Source organism: Gymnoscopelus microlampas (assembly GCF_963454915.1).
Source record: "Gymnoscopelus microlampas genome assembly, chromosome: 16".
NCBI classification, from domain to species: domain Eukaryota; kingdom Metazoa; phylum Chordata; class Actinopteri; order Myctophiformes; family Myctophidae; genus Gymnoscopelus; species Gymnoscopelus microlampas.
In genome coordinates, this window is record NC_139953.1 from 41,424,347 (window position 1) to 41,439,921 (window position 15,575).

The following is a 15,575-nucleotide window of genomic DNA, read 5'->3' on the forward strand; positions in this document are numbered from 1 at the left end:
TGGAGTATTTCCAATGTGTTGTACTTTTACTTATACTCCACTACATCTCAAAGGCAAATACTATCCTTTTACTCCACTACAATTATTTGAAAACCTTAGTTACTAGTTACTTTGTAGATTGTGATTATTATTACAAAACATACATTACCCACTTCAGCCCAATATACAGTACATTTTGGCCATTTGAAAATAGCTGATCTACAAGCTCACAATGTGCCGCGATGTGACGCATTGTGAGCTTGTAGATCTGCTATTTTCAAAAGATTTTCATACATTTGAAAACTTTTGAAATGGGACATTCTGCATGTACTTTCTACTTTTGGTACTTTAAGTACATTTTGATACCAATACTTTTGTGCTTTTACTCAAGTAAATGTTGAATTCCGGACTTTTACTTATAACAGAGTATAGTTCTACATTGCAGTATTGATACTTTTACTTAAGTAAAAAAGGTGAGTACTTTTTCCTCCACTGATACCTCCCAAATTCCGACACACTGAAACCCTGAACTTTAAGTACAGGGTAAACTGCTGCATCCTTCGTTGTCCTTTGTTCAGGGGCACACTGAAACCCCCCATGACGAAGCTCCATCCTTAACATCTGAGAGCACCACAGTCCGTTGACGCTTTTAAAAATGTCTCTAAAAACCTTTATTTTTTTAGGCATTTTGCCTAGATGGACTTATTGATGCCGTTGTGTGTTTTTAAACTTAAGTCTTCTTAGCTGTGTAGGATATAGATGGGGATGGGGGTCTCTTACCGTTGCATTTTATTCATTTTTATTGTTTTTATTTTGTAACTTATCTTTTGTATTGTGCAGAGCTGCAACACAACATAGACCGCATCCTGTTGAAGTTCACATTTAGAGAAGTACCTCTGGTCTGGAGAGAAGCAGCATTCGACATGCTGACAGAATGTCTGCGGTTAGGCGTAGAATCAGTGGTGGAAAAATACTATATTGTTTGAGTGCAACACTGCAACGTAGAAACACTTTGTCACAAGTAAAAAAACGGTTTTCAAAAACTACTTAAAGTACCAAAAGTAAATGTACTCATTATGCAGAAGGTTCCATTTCACAAGTTTTCAAATGTATAAAATGTATTAAAATCCTTTGAAAATATCAGATAGTATAATAGGTCTGAAGTGGTTTTGTAATATAATCAAAATCTACAAAGTAACAGGTAACTAATGTTTTCAAATAATTCTAGTGGAGTAAAAGTACAATATGTGCCATTGAGATGTAGTGGAGTAGAAGTACAATTATTGAAAATTGGAAGTACTCCATCAAAGTAAAACATACCTCAGAATTGCTCTTAAGTACAGTACTTGAGTACGTGTACTTAGTTACTTTCCACCACTGCAAGTGCAAACACCATTCGACATGCTGACAGAATGTTTGCGGTTAGGTGAAGAATCACACTGTCTCTTTTTGCTGATACACTGACTGCTATTGTTGTGTGTGTGTGTGTGTGTGTGTGTGTGTGTGTGTGTGTGTGTGTGTGTGTGTGTGTGTGTGTGTGTGTGTGTGTGTGTGTGTGTGTGTGTGTGTGTGTGTGTGTGTGTGTGTGTGTGTGTGTGTGTGTGCGTGCGTGCGTGCGTGCGTGCGTGCGTGCGTGCGTGCGTGCGTGCGTGCGTGCGTGCGTGCGTGCGTGCGTGTGTTGTTTGCAGTAAGGGCTGGAAATTACCACTTCACAGTCATTTATTGAAATCAGGGTTCAATATGCATGTTTTCAAGTGTGTGTGTGTACACAGAGTGTGTGCGTGTGTGTCTGAAGCTCAACCTGGACAAGACCGAGCTGCTGTTCCTCCCGGGGAAGGGCTGTCCGCACCGAGACATGGCCATCACCATTGATAATGCTGTGGTGACGTCAACTCGGACTGCGAGGAAGTCTTGTTTGTGTGTGTGTGTGCCTAACATGCATGTAGCCTAACCACACAGAAGTATTCTGCCCTACAAAGCCAAAGTGCAGTTACTGTGTTTTTTGGACACACTGACTTATTTGTTTGTCTCAAAGGTCAAATCAGCCTTCATGATTTGGAGGGATGAAGTATTACATCATGAACAGATATATATATACGACTGCAACAGAGGACAAGGTACCGTACCAAGATTAGCCTGAATAATACTAATACATCTTAGTTCTGATGGGACAAATAAAATGATGTCAGTTTGTTTTTCATTCAGTTGGAGTGTAGGCATCTAACACTTAATGTGTGCTATAGACAGGCCAGAATACACTGCAGAATGCTTGCATCGGTTTCAGAGGGATATAGAGCTGGGGGGGTCATCTCATTTTATCAACCTTCACCATCTCCAGCAAACTACTTGCAAAAATGGAATCTTTCAAATACAATCCCAGTCAGAACCAGTACCACATACACAATCCCAGTCAGAACCAGTACCACATACACAGTCCCAGTCAGAACCAGTATCACATACACAATCCCAGTCAGAACCAGTACCACATACACAATCCCAGTTAGTGCTTTTGGCTGTTCAGTTTGTTGCAGACAGTGTGGATCATGGATTGGATTCCACATCCAAATGTGGATTTTAAGAGTGTGTGTGTGTGTGTGTGTGTGTGTGTGTGTGTGTGTGTGTGTGTGTGTGTGTGTGTGTGTGTGTGTGTGTGTGTGTGTGTGTGTGTGTGTGTGTGTGTGTGTGTGTGTGTGTGCGCACGCGCGCACGCACGCACGCACGTGTAGACACACACACACACACACACACACACACACACACACTTGTAGACATGCAAATTGAACCCTGATTTCAATAAATGCTGACTATAAAGATAAAGACCTTGAAAGATAAATCAATTTCCTTGATAAGACAATGAGTTCATAAAGTACACTGCTTCCTGCTACATAAGCAGGGTTTATGGCTGTGGCAGAGATAATCATTTCCTCCTCTCACTGTGTTGACTGCAGGACCAGAAAGATGAGGACGCTGTTCTATCTGGTGTCTTTGTTCGTGCGTGGTACTGCCATACAGGAAGGTAAGTGTCGCCATGTCTGCTTATTATAAGCGACTTTGGGCTTGTTTTTCCTGTAAAGGTTGTATGCGTTGCAAAAGCGACGCGTTATGAGCTTGTAGATCGGCTATTCTCGGCCTAGTCGCTTCTTTTGGGCTTGTTTTCATAGACCTGGCTGCTTATTTCTCTCACAAAATCTGGCAACCGTGTAAATGAGGCCTCCACATAGCATGAAAGAAATACCTTGATGATCTCCCTCTTGATTATGATGACTCAGAATATAGAATAACTGTAATTGTTGTTATGTATTGCCTGTGTTTTGTCTTTTCCCTCGTCAGAGTGCTGACTCCTACATCAGACTTTACCCTCAGCAGCAGCAAAAAACCTTCTTCTCAGTCTCTGTCTGTGCTCGGTTCTTAATAGATGACCTCCCAAATCAAAACCCACACCAACATATTTTCTCTCTGTCCAGTCCCGGTGTGTCCCGCAATGGCTTCTTATTGTATCCACATGAAGGAAAAACAGTAGTCTGGGTTGGAAATGGCATCCCGCATTTTAATGCGATGATAGCCAAATTAAACGAGTGGAACTCCTTGTGTGCCACATGGGACTCTGGTACAGGAGGACTGGTTCAGGTGTGGCTAAATGGCAAAGCAAGTGTTAGGAAGTCTCTGCATGCAGGTGGCTCTCTCTCTACTCCTCTCATCATCCTAGGACAGGATCAAGACTCCCATGGTGGAGGATTTGATGCCACTCAATCATTTGTTGGAATGATAACAGATGTGCATGTGTGGGACTATGTCTTCTCTCCCGAAGAGATCCACACCTACATGCAGGTTTGATGGCTTTTCTTATACAGTATCATGTATCACAAAACAAGTGGCAAGTTTGAATTGCCTGCACTTTAATGAATGATTGAGGTGCTTAATTTAGCTGTTCATTCCCTCAGTCAGGTAAATTCAGGCCTGGAAACGCACTGAACTGGATCCGGATGGACTACAGCAGACATGGACATGTGTTCCTGGAGAACCTGCTAACACACTAGCGGCTGTAGAAAGATCTGTTATGATCTGATTGTTTTGAAGTGCTACCAGCAGAAATGTTGCTAAAATCTGTTGATTTGTGCAAATATTGTTTGAAGCATAAAGAAAAATATTGAACAATTTGCGATTTTCTTGAACATTTTAAATTAGTTTTGATACTATCTCCTAAACCTAAGGAAACATTGAAATAATTGAAATATCTTTCAGTTTATATTCAAAGCACAATTTCTATGATTACACTAATCCATGGTTTATAAAACCCTATGAATGTGGTAGTGGGGTGTGAGGGCTCTACTGTGGGTGGAGATGGGGGCAGTGGCTCATGGGAGCAGTGCCATGGTTTAATGTCAGGTGTTTCCAATTGTCTAATGACGTTCTCTCTGTTTAGTAGCATGCTGGACCTGGCTTCGAGGCTGAAACACACGCTGTGGGCACTGCAGAGAGAGAGCTGGAGGTGTAACGTTCAGATTGAAGAGAAAGCGTGGCAGGCAACAGGCCCACCGCAGCTTGGCTGTACTGTATAGAGAACAGCAATGACCGTGTGTATGTAAATTGTGTGTGTCCGTGTAAGGCCAATAAAGTTTTAAACTTCATCAATCTGTCTGAATAGTTGAGAAGCAAGCCCTCAGTAGCAACTGATCGATCGTGCTGACATTGAATAATAATAATAATAATAAACTTTATTTATATAGCACCTTTCATGACATAAATAATTTGCATCGTCCAATGTTCTGGAACCCATTTATTCTGTTTAGAAAACTATACCACCCACTGGACGTTTTATGTATAGCACTGGGTTTATGTGTAGCATAGTGTGGCAATTAGTGCCAATTGACCCTATTGGGTTCAGCTTGCATACTTGCAGCGAAGCCAAAATCAGCTCAGCTTGGCTGCAGACCACAAACCTTCTTCAGCCTTGGTCAACATATGTCTGTGAGTAATAGTTTGTGATGCATTTGTGTTACTTGGTCATGTTTCTGTTTAAATGCTACTTACACAATGTAATTACCAACCAGTTATTGTAATACATTTACCTGTAGCTTTATGTTGAATTATTGGATGTTGTTTCATTGTGACTTGAAGATCTAATTAGAATACTCACCTACTACTGTTACCTGCTAACCTGTATAAAAAAGGAGAAAGAAATGTCATATGTGAATGAGAAATGTTTATGTTTCATATAATGTTAATATTCAGCAGTGCTTTCTACTTACATTTGAAGAACAAATTAGGCCTAAGGGAACCTGTGATAGCTGGAAGTCCAGGGTGTCCTGGGTTGTCCCCCTTCTCCCCTGTACAGTTTTGATAAGCTCCAGCACAAGTGCCCCACTCTACAGCATTATGTATTTGGCAGCTGTTATGAGATGGGAAAGGGAATCAGCTGATGGAGTGCTTTCTTGGTCCCCATACCTTTGATCTGCCATGCTCCAAGTGCCCAGGGATCTATCCAGTGACCCCCATACTCCCCTTTACCCACCTGAGGGGCATCCTAGGCTCACTAAACTCATAAACCAGACCCCCTATTACCTCCAAACCCACCACCCACTCCATACCCCCCTCTACCCACCTGAGGGGCTCCATAGCCCTGTTACACTCATCCAGACAGTGGGTTCTGATAGCTTTGCACCAACCTTAACACCCTGGCCCATAATAGGCCATGTCTCTTCACTGTATCCCCACTGAGTAGCCCATCTTCCCTATACACCTGATGGCCCAGCTCAATCCCCAGGTCGGGAGCTTTCCAAATGGACCCTTACGGATCTTTTTTAAACCAAATTTATTTAAATTCAAAAGTGGGGGGAGCACATTCCAGTATGTAATGGCTCTGTACATTATTAATATTATTTTTTAAGTGCATTGGTCCATGGTAAAGGTACGGTAAAGTGACAGCTATTATAACCATTGTGTTGTTGTATACAATGTATGTTTAAATATAGTGAAAGTCATCGTACGTATACAAAAAATACAGATACTCAGGTAAAGTACAGATACCGGTACTCACAAAAATGTACTTCAATCAGTACAGGACGAAAGTAAATGCACTTCGTTACTGCGCGTGGAGACAGAGACGAAAAAGAATGTGGGTGTCTTCTTATTAGTCATCAGATGCAGAGGACGAGGTTGAGAGGAAATTCCACACTGTGAAGATGGAGACCAGAGAGACTGACCAGGACATGTTCACAGGTACAGTGAACAACAGTGTTCCCATGTCCTATTGTCTCGATGAATTGAATACACAGGAGGACCTCAATGGAAACAAGCCCTGGGCTTATTGGGTTATCCTTTTAGCATTCATTTGTATAAATCTGTGCCACCGTGCTTTTTTTTGCAAACTGTCAATAAGGTATTGAATGAATCAATCGCAAGACATTGTGAGCTTGTAGATCTAGGTTTAAAGTGCTCACATACAGTATGTGGCCTATTATAGTAGCTTATTTTGGGCTTATTTTCATAGACCTGGTTGCTTATTTCTCCTGCAAAATCAATATGGCAACACTTGTGTTTTTGAATGCTTACATACGTGTAGATGTTTATCTTGGTCTGGTCTGTTGAAAGGTGTGGTCACTAGGTGTGCTACTGCTAAAGCCTCATTCATACTTGGTTGCATGCTGGTGTTGCAGTAAGTAACAGATAGACAAGCTCACCACAAGTCACATTCGTGACACGTGGTGAGTTTGCAGATCTGCTATTTACTGAGCATGACACCGGCACGCAATTAAGTATAAATGAGGCTTAAGCGCTAAAACAGTTGTCCACCATCCTGATAAAAACACCATGTGAATATAAAATTAAAACAATTATAATAAAAGGCCAAATAAATTGTCAATAGTTGTACTCTACTCACCATGAAAACATTATGCACATCGTGGAATACAATGAATATTATCCACTTTATCCAGCAATATGAAAATGTTAGTGCACCTTGACAAAACGAAAACACCATTACATTATTATGAATAGCATTAACCACATGAACCCCAGCATGCCTATTCTGGGGGGGACATACAGTAAGCCAAACTGCGACGTGTTTCAGATGGGGTAAACAGTGCAAATATTACTACTCTGATGACATCACTGAAACTCACCTGAGCGTGTCATCAGGTGAGGTGTTTAGCCCCAACCAGTGAAGCTGCTCTCAGCAGGAAATGCTCAAAACAGGGCATTTCCTGCTTACAGGCTCTTCAACATAGACATATAAAGGTAGACGCCTCCTCTGGCTCTGAAACGTCTGTATGGCGGGGGGCAGCACGTGCGTCACAGAAGGGGGCGTTCAGTAGGCCAATCAGAGGCAGGTGGGGGCGGGACAACTAGATTCTGACAAGTCCTGGAAAAGACGCGCTGTGGTTGGCCAGTGCCCGTTCCCCCCGGAAATATGGCGGCCGCCATACCAAACAGATCGCTCCAACGAACTGCAGAAGCCAATGAGGTATCTAGGTTTCTATATCTATGCTCTTCATGGTTTGTTTGTTTGCTTTTTAAATATGGTTCACAGAAGGTCACATCAGCACCAGAGGAGGAGGAGGAGACGGAGATGATGTTACATTGCCCCCCACTGGCCTGGAGGATTCCTGTTCAACAGAGGTAAGCGGATCTGATGTTTCGCACCCTGTCCGTCAGTCCGTGTGTGTTTTCTTGTAAAAAAATATATATATATTACTCCTACAGATTTTTTTCCAAACAGCACGCAAATCGGTACACAATATATCTACAGTCATTAAACCAAACGGATCTGTCGGATTTTTTGTATTCCATCCTGATTGGCTAAGATTGGCTTCCAAAGTTTGCAGGAGTGGTCCGTTTTTTACGAAATGCCACAAATCATGAACAAGGCGTGTGATTGCTGTGAAACTTTGCACGTACATTGCCACTAGGCCATGGAAGAAATGCCACCCGATATTTTTCAAATGGGCCTTATGGTTGCGCTATAACAGGCAAATTCGCGTTTTTACCTATAACTGGACCGATCTGCATGAAACTTTACACTCACACTCCCTAGAGCCTAAGGAAAAACCTCTGCCCTGCATTTTTTACATCAGCCTTTTATAGCGCCGATTTTTGCAAAACACATTTCTTGATATTACTCCTACAGATTTTGTCAAAACATCACGTAAATCAGTACACATTATCTCTATAGTCATTTGTTCAACATGGATCTGTACGATTTTTTGTTATCCATCCTGAATAACTAAGATTGAAATAAAGTTTGCAGGAGTGATGTGTTTTGAACAAAATGCCTCAAATAATAAATACAGTGTCCGATGGCCATGCACACATTCCCACTAGGCCGAGGAACAAATGCCACCTTTTTCACATTGTCCTGTTATAGCGCCACCAGGATGTTGATTTTTGCTAAACTCATTTTTTGATACTCAATACCTTTGTCCAAACATCACACAAATCGGTAAACATGATCTCTACAGTCATGTGATCATTGCTGACCCACAATAACCTACCTGAGACCTGGCGGTGACCTGACTTTTTCTGTTTTCTGCGTGCGTGCATGTGTTCGTTTGTGTGTGTGTGTGTGTGTGTGTGTGTGTGTGTGTGTGTGTGTGTGTACAGATGCCCAGCAGTGAAGGTCACAGCATGGCTCAGTGCCACATGCATTCCTACAACTCAGCATCCCTGAGTCAAGACCTGAGATTTGCTGCTACCTGGAGGACTGTTGGGTACTCTGAAGCAGGCTGTGAGTCACACACACACACACACACACACACACACACACACACACACACACACACACACACACACACACACACACACACACACACACACACACACACACACACACACTGTAGTGTTATCGAGTAGGGCATTCATTCACGAAAAAACACAAAATGTTAAAATATCGAGATAAGAGGTTTCTGCCCAACAGCAATTTCATTCACAGCTACAATAAACCAGTAAACCTAAGCGTCCTCCTCATAAATGTATGGAACTGAAGCACAAAACAAAGATGGACTACAAGACGTAAAACTCTAACAGAGATGACAGATAAAATGCCATCAACATACCAATAGTAACTAACAGTGTCAGGGTCATTAAGAAAGCATGATCAGATTATTCAGATCACCATTTTGTTAAATATTTTTCTTCTCATGCCACGCAGCTGGCTCCCCACCTTCTCTGCTTTTATCTATCACATTGACCGAAACGTCACTGGAAACAAACTCCTGTTTAGCCTACATTCTTTGGATTGTTACAAAAGAAAAAAAAATGTTGATAGTGCCTAAATTTCTACTTACAACCACGAAAAGCAACCAAGTTTGCATCAAAGTTATGTATGGCCTATTTCTCTGCTCTATTGTAATGTTTTATTTGTCCAAAACCAAAGACCACAATGAAATTCGCTAACTCTGTGTTTTTATCCTTGTCATTTCTGTGAGAAGCATGTTTTTCTTTTAATCAAATCAAATACAAAGGTATGAGAAAAAGAGCTCATAGAGTTTCATCTGTCAGAAGATATCAACCTTTTATTTATTATTATAGATCATAGAATGAATAAGGCAGACAGCAATATATCAGACAGTGTTCCAGACACAAATGTCACTTACTGAGCACAATCTGAAGTAGTGCCCCTGACCCCCAACAACCATGTCCAGCTGCGAACGAGCAGCTCTCAATCTTTCAGTTACAATCAGGTGAGTTCCATCAGTCAATGGTTGTCTCTTCTCCTTCTAGATCTCCCTGTGTTTAAAGACGAGGTTTCCCCTAAACAGCAGGACAGTAGCCCCAGTCTGGTGCAGGTGAGTCTAGAACCTCCGGAGATTAAAGAGGAACAGGAGGACAGTAGCCCCAGTATGGTCCAGGTGAAAGTAGAACCTCCGGAGATTAAAGAAGAACAGGAGGACAGTAGCCCCAGTATGGTCCAGGTGAAAGTAGAACCTCCGGAGATTAAAGAAGAACAGGAGGAGAGGAGTCCCAGGCTGATGCAGGTGAAACAAGAACCTACACAAATTAAAGAGGAACAGCAGGACAGGAGTCCCAGTGAGGTCCATTTGAAACCTCTGCAGATTAAAGAAGTGTGGAACTGGTCCAGTCTGGTCCTGCAGATTAAAGAAGAACAGCAGGAGATCCCCAGTGAGGTCCAAGATGGACCAGAGCCTCCACAGACTAAAGTGGAACGGGAGGAGGAGCTACTGCAAAGACCAGAGGAGGCTGATGGGTCAACGTTGATAGTGCAAAGTGAAGATGATGTTGATGAAAACAAAGAGACAGAGCCTGTAGCCTGCACCTCAACTGAACACATGAAATCACAAGCTGATGTCGAGGACTGTGGAACGTCACAGCCAACTAGAGATGACCAGCTCTTCTCTTCACATTGCTCTGAATCTGACTCTGAAGACAGTGATGAGAGGACTTCACCCTGTTCTGAATCTGACATTGAAGACAGTGACTGGGAGGAGACCAGGGAAGGTCAGTCAGCAAACAAACTGAAGTCACGCAAGACACCAAATGTGGAAGGACAACGATTGTCTTTGAGCAACAAGCTGAGATCATCAAAACAAACTCCATCCATAAGGAGTCACACAGGGAGTTATCTGAAACGACACATGAAGACTGATACAGGTAAATAAAATAAAAAATAATTGGAAAATGGGTGTGATCTTTCAAGGGTTGAGGTGGACCAGAACATAAAATAAACAGTGAGAATGAGGAGTCTGAAACTGTTTATCAATGTCATGACTTGATGTCAATGTCATGAGTTATGACTGATTGTATCCACCTCTTTTCTCCCCCCCCCCCCCCCCACCCTCTCTCTCGCTCTCTCGCTCTCACAGACAAACCAGCATCTTACAGTCGACAACAGTTTACAGAGACCTTAACTCAACCGGGGGCCGGGCAAGTAAAAACGCATCAGCCAACTTGCACAAGAAGGAAAACTCAAACATTTAAACACTGTGACAAGAGCTGTGACAGTCAGTCAGGTCACCTGAAGACACACCAGCGTCTCCACACCGGAGAAAAACCTTTCAACTGTAATAAATGTGACAAGAGTTTCAGTCAGTCAGGTGATGTGAAGGTACACATGCGTACCCACACCGGAGAAAAACCTTTCCACTGTAATGAGTGTAACAAGGGGTTCAGTGTGCCAAGTCACCTGAAGAGACACATGCGTACCCACACCGGAGAAAAACCTTTCCACTGTAATAAGTGTAACAAGGGGTTCAGTGTGTCAGGTCACCTGAAGACACACATGCGTACCCACACCGGAGAAAAACCTTTCCACTGTAATAAGTGTAACAAGAGTTTCAGTCAGTCAGGTGATCTGAAGGTACACATGCGTACCCACACCGGAGAAAAACCTTTCCACTGTAATAAGTGTAACAAGGGGTTCAGTGTGTCGAGTCACCTGAAGAGACACCTGCGTACCCACACTGGAGAAAAACCTTTCCACTGTATTAAGTGTAACAAGGGGTTCAGTGAGTCAGGTCAACTGAAGAGACACATGCGTGTACACACCAGAGAAAAACCTTTCCACTGTATTAAGTGTAACAAGGGGTTCAGTGAGTCATGTCACCTGAAGAGACACATGCGTGTACACACCGGAGAAAAACCTTTCCACTGTAATAAATGTGACAAGAGTTTCAGTGAGTCAAGTACTCTGAAGAAACACCAGCGTACGCACACCAAGGGAAAAACATCTCCACTGTAAACATTGTGAGAATTAACCAGCTGTACAGTATGTTGGCAGAGAGGTGGTTATACAAGCAACATATGGATATTAATTCTACTTATAAAATGTAAAGAAACAGATTGTGTAAATATTGTGAATTGACTTTGAAAGTGTCATTGCCGTAAAGGTTCGCGGCAAGCAGGGCCGGGCGCTCCAACGAACATAATTGTCAGTTTTGGTGGTTGGGAAGCCAGCAGGGGAGAGTGTCCTTACCACTGCATTAGAGGTGCCTGTTCAGTGGGGAGGGGGACTTTGGAACATTACGTGAACCACCATGGCCAGTGAAGCCCACTGTCTGGTGAAAAGCAGTGCTGGTGACTGATGTGTATCGGAGGAGACATTGTCCACACTAATGTTTCCCAAATATACATTGTTGTGTATAAATAGTATTTTTTCTTCTCTTTGTTTTACCGTTCCTTCAAAAAATTAAGAAAGTACATTAGCTAATTTCTTTCCAGACATTTTTGGAACTTTTCCAAATATTGAAATAGGGCTTAAAAATAATAATAATACGTGGAATTTATATAGCGCTTTTCTGAGTACTCAAAGTCGCTTTACAAGGCTAAAAGGTAGGGTAAGTGATATTTTTGTATTTTGTTAAAAGGTTATAGCACTATATCTGATAGTAATCATTGCTATAGAGTGTTTGTTCAGTAACAGGAGTCTCCCCGTCTCTCCAGCTCTTTAATAAACAGAAAATACATTTTCCGGTAGGTGTCAAAATCTCAGCCAATCAGGAGAAAGTACCCATTTTTAAGCTTCATTTTTATAGTGTTCCAGTTTCAATTTTGCCTGCTCATTTCTTAGTGTTATCACTTCCAATTTCACTTGTTTAATCTGTATGCTGATTGAGTTCTCTATCCTGATTGGATAAAATTGGAAATGAAACTGAAACGAAAATGTATTTTCTGTTTAATAAAGAGCTGGAGAGACAAGGAGACTCCTGTTACTGAACAAACACTCTATAGCAATAAGTACTATCAGAATATAGAGCTATTTAACACTTATTTTAACCAAAAAAAATCACTTACCCTACCTTAAGTCATTAATCAACAATGTATTTTAAGTTTGGCTCCCGGGGAGACACCAGATGTCTCTTTTGGGTCTTGAGATGAAAAACATTTGGGAACCCTATTCTACACCCTCTACAGTCCAACAGTAGGAGTTAGCAGCAACAGGAGTATAGCGTTGGAGTCGGGCAGAAACCTCTTATCTCCATATTTAAACTTTTTTTAGTTTCTGTGTAAATTAACGCCCCTATTTGATCATACTACTGCGTCACATAAAAGCATCAATGGTAGCAGATTGACAAGCTCGAAACGCAGCACGAAGTGACGCGTTTTGAGCTTGTCAATCTGTTACTTTTGCTATTTTTGAATTTGAATCCTGAAAAGTAACAGTTTTGGATATATGAGGTTTCAACCCGACAGACTAAATTGAAGAGAAAATGTTTATTTTTATTTTTATGAATGAATGTAAATCTATTCATCCAATAAACCAAACCAAATACAGACAGTATTTCTATTATCTCCATTTGCTTCCGTGGATTATTTGGCACAAAGAAATGTTATGAGCCAGTTCCCCACATACTGTAAGTTAAGCCATACTTAATACATCAGACCTTTTCTTTTTTTCCCCTTCAGTACCCCTTTCCCTGATTCTTATTCCCCCTTTACGTGACATGACACCTGTCATGAACATAAAAAAGGCCTGAAGAATTACCCAGGGAACCTGTGTCAACACTGGGTACAGTTTAAAAATGAACAAAACGATTATTTAAATGGACCTTATGCATAAATTTCAGTCGGATTTGAGAAAGTCGTACTCAACAGATGTAAGTTTACGATAAAATAAGTAAAGAGATAGACAAAGGGAATTTGTGTGGCATATCTCCAAAAGGCTTATTCAACCACAACTGACTGCTCAGTAAGCTTGAGGCCATGGGGCAGACAGCAACTAATGCATATGGTTCATGTCCTACTTGTCTGGGAAAGAACAAACTGTTTATATATATTGGCAATGTAAGCGCATACGTTTTCTCATGCCAATAAAGCTCCTTTGAATTTAAATTGAATTGTTTTGTCTGTTCAAAATACTTTGAATGTGGTGTTGATTTTGACTTTTTAGTTTATATAAATTACATGCAGGGACACCTGTTTGTGTTTTACTCTAATGTCACATAAAGAACAATCCACCCTGGAGAGCAGAATAGAATAATTGGGGCCACACTAGGTTTGGGCCCTCGATCTCACATAGGTCAGAAGAATGTATTTTAGAGAGCTCAATTGGCTTCCAGTGGAATCCAGGGTCACTGTGACCAGGCTGACCATGATCCACAAGATTATCCATGGAGACGTCCCTATATACTGAACACATAACATAACTCAGGTCAGGGACGCACACAATATCTTTACTAGAGTTACATTAGTACTACTCAATAGAACTGCATGGACACATCAGTCAAATTAAGTACTAATTTGAGGACATAGGCCTATAAACAGCAAACAAAATCTTGGCTGTTGGGAAAGTTCTGGTGTGAATTAGGTTGTATACAGTGTGTGTGTATATATAAGTAAGTAGGTCGGAAAGGCTTGTTGTCGGTACCAGCCGAGAACGCTGGAGTCTTATCCCTGTTTGTGCTAACCCCTGATGGGAGATGTATTGCTGAGGTGGAGCGCAACACCTACCATCATCTCCCAGTACTTACCGCACTGTCATCTCCATTCTTAAAAAGATACGGGACAGTAAGGAATCTGATCTAAGGAATCGATTTGAAACAAGTCCCCAGGACGTTCTTGTGTTAACCTTTTACTGTACCACGTGCTGTTTACATTTCTGACAAGAAAGTATTCAATCAATCAAAAATATTTGAGCCAAGCACCCTAAGAGAAGCTTGTTCAGGGCGCTCGGGTGGTACAGTGGCAAAGTCCCTGACTCCCTGCCCACCACCATAGATTGGCATAACGACTACATTGGGGAGAAAAGGGGGTAAACAAAATATTGGCTACTCTAAATGATTGTATTAATAAAATAAATACTGGTTACATTTAAAAGTGCTGTCAGGTACTGTATTTGGAGTGTAGAACATTGAAATCATAACTAACTCCCGAGGATGGAATAGATGGTGAATTGAGATAGTTCACCCAAAATGGCTTTTTTCTCCTATCGATTAGTCACCCCATGGAGACTTGAATTCATGGATTTTTTTTTATTTTTGTCGCATTCCTAGGATAAGCCAATAATTTGAAGACCGGCAGCGGTTCCGGTAGGAGACACGAAGAGTCTCCTTTGTGTCTCCTACCGGAACCGCTGCCTACCGGTCCACTGGTCATCAAATTATTGGCTTAGGAATGCGACAAAATCTAAAAAATATCCATGAATTCAAGTCTCCATGGGGTGACTAATCGATAAAAAACATTTATTTTTTGTGGGTGAACTATCCCTTTAAGACAAATAGTTGTTGGCAAACGTGTATGACCTACAACCAAATGTATTTGAAACAATTATGTCATAAGCAAGTACTGTACATTGTTGTTATACTTACTGTCATATATTTGACCAGTAGGTGGCAGTGTGCATCAGTCAGTGACAGCAGGTTCTTTTTTAGATCACCAAATCAACATATTTTCTCTCTGTCCTGTCCTGGTGTTCACAATGGCTCCTTATTGTATCCACATGAAGGAAAAACAGTAGTCTGGGTTGGAAATGGCATCCTGCAATTTAATGTGATGATAGCAGAATTAAACGAGTGGAACTCCCTGTGTGCCACATGGGACTCTGATACAGGAGGACTGGTTCAGGTGTGGCTAAATGGCAAAGCAAGTGTTAGGAAGTCTCTGCATGCAGGTGGCTCTCTCTCTACTCCTATCATCATCATAGGACA